Consider the following 4,642-nt stretch of genomic DNA (forward strand, 5'->3'; position numbering starts at 1 on the left):
TTATAGTGGTTTTAGAATTTTTTCTGTGTTTTTGGTGTCTTCCATTTTCACCATGATGTATCTGGTATTATACAGTCATTATTATTATTTTTTTACACATGGCTTTTTCTCCTGTGGCATAATAAAAAAATATATCTAGTCTTTGCCCCATTAGAGAGCTTCAAAAACCCTTCGAATTTCCAGAGTCATAGGAGTTGTTTGTTATACTAATTAGACGACTCACAGTGGGCCCCTAGATAGCTTCAGGGTGGAGGCTGGTCGGTAGAAAGATCAGTCATGTGATTACTGGATTGAAAATTTTGGCAAGCCCAACCTCTGACCTCTGGGTAGTGGTGTGGGACTAGAGATTGAGCTCAATTACACATCTATGTAGGTAGCTATCATACCTACATAATGAAAGCCCAATACAATCTCTGGATACCGAGGCTCAGTGGAGCTTCATGATTGGTGAATGCATTGATGTGCTGGGGGTGATGCACTTGGATTCCAGCAGAAGAGGGCATCAAAGCTCTGTGCTGCACCTTTCTCTGTGACCTTGCCCTATGTGCCTCTCCATGTGGCTGTCCCTGATCTGTATCCTTGATAAGGAAACTGTAATTGTTAACTGTAAGACTTTCAGTGAGTTCTATTAGTTTTTCTAATGAATGATCGAAATGTGAGGGGCTGTGGGACCCTCTGGCTTTATCAGTCAGTCAGAAGTGTGAGTGATCTCTGAGACTTGACGTGAGGTCAGTCTTGTGAAGGACTGAGCCCTTTAACTTGCGGGATCTGATGCTCCCTCCAGGTGGTTAGTGTTAGAATGTATTGCAGTCACCCAGTTGTGGTGGAAATGAAACATTTTGGAAATTGTAGCCAGCCAGAAAGAAGTGCAGGTGGCTTGAGGACATCTGAAACTTGTGGCTGACATATTAAGGGGGGGCCGTCCTGCGAAGGACTATGCCCTTAATCTGAGGGGACTGCACTAACTCCAGGTTTTTAGTGTTAGAATTGAATTAGATTGTAGGATGGCCAGTTGGTTTCAGAGAAATGGTGTCAAAATATAACCCCATTGCCTAGGTTGTATTTTTCTGGAATTCCTATTTTATATATATATTCATATATATATATGATCTTTTATATATATATATATGATCTTTTTTTCTTTTGTGATCCAGCTTCTCTTTTATATTTTTCTTCTCGTTATCTCTCTGTGCTGCATTATGGCTAATTTCCTCAGCCCTATTTTCTGGTTAACCAGCTCTCTTTTGAGCTGTGCCTAATATGCTATTTTATTCAGCCACTGGATTTTTAATTTTAGTGACTACGTATTCAATTTCTAGAAGTTTTAAGGGATTCGAATCTTTCCTTTCCTTCTTATGATTATAGTCCTTTTATCTACTAATCCTTTTAAATACAATTATTTTACTGGAACTTCTGATCTTTCTAGTATCTCAAGTTCTAGTGCACGCAAGTTTATCCCATGTGCTAATTCTTGATCATGGTGATGAGAACTTCTGATTGTGACCTCAGTTTCAGATGTTCTTGCTCCATGCCCCACCCTGGGACTCCCATGCAAACTGGCTTACGGAAGTGCTTGCTGTTGAGTGCTTTGTGTTTTCTTCTCCTAGGTATCTCTGATCCTGCACCATTTTTAAGTTAACTTAGGTCAAGAGGTTCCTGTGCCAGGCAAGTGACGTAAATTTGAACATCAAGTTCGTGTGAGACATAGGGCTGGGATTTTGGTACCTCATCAGAGAGTTCCTCCAACATCTGCCTACAGAGACCAAAGAGAGAAAAGCTTTATTTTTATCTTCTTGGGTCAGTGGGTAGATTCCTGTCTCCCCTCATTTCTGCCCATTTCCAGCCCTCGAAGTGTGCTGACTTTAAGTAGGGGACTCTGTTCTACCTTCTCACCTTTGGAACCCAAGGTCTATTCTTCTCAGTGGGAACATTGAAACCCAAGCCCTCAGACTTTTATTTTCCTTATTGGAAGCATACGACCCTTTAAACCTCTGTGATCACCTGGCTTTTAAATCGTACTTTTAATTGAGCTGCCTGAGTAGAATTGACTGTTTTGAATACTTGCTGCACAGCTGTTACTGGGGGTTTGTTTTCCTTGCTTTCTTGGTTAGTTCATTTTTTAAAGAAAATTATGAATTACTGTTCTATGGATTGCACATTTTTCTGCAGTATTCCCTCAAGCATTTTTTTTCCAGAAAGGATATATAGGAGAAAAACTTCTTGAGATTTTCTCTCTTAAAACGTCATCAATTCCCCTTACATTTGATTGATAGTTCGACTGGGTATGGAATTGCAGGTCAAAATTGCTCCATTCTTGGCGGCATGGACTCTACCTCTGCTCCCTCCACTGAAGGAGGAGATAATTAAGGGGACTGAAAACCCAATGTGTGTGATGGGGCTGGCAGAGGTCATGGCTGGTAAATGTCTGGCTCAGGTCTATTGAGTCGCAGGGCAAATGACTTACTATGCCAGTGACTTTTAGAGGGTGTGCTCTAAGGAGCAACCCATAGGAAAGTCAGGAGAAACACCAAAGCAGGTATGGTGGAGGACACTAAGCAATGACATGGCTCCAGCCTCAGCCTGTTCCTACGGGGAATCTGCAGTGTGAGTGCCACCACTGAGCTGTCCCATTTTAAAGCGAAGGGGCCCAGGTTGTGTACTTCTTATCAATCAGCTGACAGCCTGCCCCCCAGGAAGGAAGGTGTAACTTCCCAGGGGAGGGCAATCCTCTGGGCAGCACAGCTATGAGTCTAATCATCACAGCAGCTGGGGGTGGGGGCTCTGCAATAGACATCTGGGTGGGGTGCCAACAGTGTTATTTCAACATTTAATAAGTGATTGTGCCTTTTCCTCTTCTCTTCCTAGCTGTGCCCTCTCTGGGAATACATGCCATTATGAACAGTAGAGAATACATGATGCCTGTTCTGGAAGAATGGGCCTCATATTAGTCAACCATAGAAGAGACCACAAATTCCTGTTTTGGATGTTACTGGGAATGCCAGAAGAATATGACATGCCTATGTCACATTCAGGAGCTTGGGGGCTCTAGGCTGGAGAATTGAGACAATTCCTATCTGATGATGAATCAGATGAGTGGTAGGCACAGTGAATACTACAGAGTGAGAATAGGGAGGTAAAGTAGGGGAGACCTAGGGACAAGACCAGAAGAGAGGTTGAGTCCAGGTGGAGGAAGGCCTTAGACTGTAAGCAACAGGGCATCGCTGATGAAGCCAGCCAGAAGGAAAAGATGCACACTCCCAAAACCATTAGAGAAAACAGTGGCCAAAATATTGACAACTGCTAGATTTTCCTAAAGCAGTCAAGAGATCAGTGAGGACTTCCAGGGTCTGGGAGGTCTTCTGGGGACACTGGGATTCCAGCCAATCTCTAGGGGATGATGAGGACTTGGGTTGGGGAAGAAGGGCTGGGGAGGGCATTCTAGTCAGAGGGAACAGTACAGGCAAAGGCAGGAGAGGGGGTTGAGCTCAGCATCCTCAGAGCGTCATGTGGGTCTGCTCTGTTGGGTGGTAAGTGCCATCTTGCTGTGAAGGAGGGGGCTCCAGGGCCCAGAGGAGCCCTCACGGAGACCTGAATCTTGCCACCATGTCCCCCAGCAGAGTCCCCCATGTGTCCTAAAGGGCAAAATTGTTTTTCTTATTTAAGTTAAAAATGGATAATTCCATGGGGCTATGAGATCACCTGGAAGGGAAGGGAGCTGGAGAGCTTTGGGTCTTTGTGCTGCTGGGAATTCAGAGACCAGTCCAGGGCAGCAGTAAGATCACCACTCCCGGAGGGGTCCTACAGTTTTCCCTCCTCAGGAGAAGATGACACGCACTAGGGGGAAGTCTAGGTGTGTAGCATGGATGGCGGTAAAATTTGCCAGCCACAGGGGAGGTCCCAATTTCTGGTAAGTGGCCTGTCTTTGGACTTGTCCTCTGAGGTGGTTTTCTCTGTGTCTCCATTCCCTCTTGCTGCGTGAACACGTCCACACTCTCGTGTTACAGGCTGAGTCGTGTCCCTCTGTATTCATCTGTGGAAGCCCTAGCCCACAGGACCTCAGAATGTGACTGTATTTGGAGATAGGGCCTTTAAAGAGGGGATTAAGGTAAAATGTGTTCATATGAGTGGGCTCTAATCCAAGATGTCTGTCGTCCTTAGACGAAGAGGACTTTTGGGTATACAGAGGCACCAGGGATGCATGCACAGAGGAAAGACCAGGTGAGGACACGGCTAGAAGGTGGCGTCTTCAAGCCAGGAAGGGAGGCCTCAGGAGGAGCCAGCCCTGCCAACACCTTCCCGCCCTCTTTGCTTGGCTTCTTTCTGTTCTTCTGTCAAGATTCCCCTGCAATGAGACCTCCCGGGAGAGCTCCCCATTTCTGGGCTCCCTCAGCCCTCTTGCCTTCCTTCTTGGAGCAGTGACCTGCCCTGGGGGCAGGATATCTTGGTCACTTTCCCCTCAGCTGGCTGGTATTCTCCCTGGGAGGGCCTGACTTCTCCATCCCTGTGTAGCACAGGCCTGGCTCAGCACATCCTGCATTGGCTCAGACGTGTTGATGGCTTCTCTCGGAATCGGTGCCTTTCCTGGCCGCCTGCCACACCTTTGTATGTGCTGTGCCTTCTGCTGCTTCCAGACTGACTCCCG

This window comes from Pan paniscus, chromosome 13 (assembly GCF_029289425.2).
Source record: "Pan paniscus chromosome 13, NHGRI_mPanPan1-v2.0_pri, whole genome shotgun sequence".
In the NCBI taxonomy this organism is placed as follows: Eukaryota; Metazoa; Chordata; class Mammalia; order Primates; family Hominidae; genus Pan; species Pan paniscus.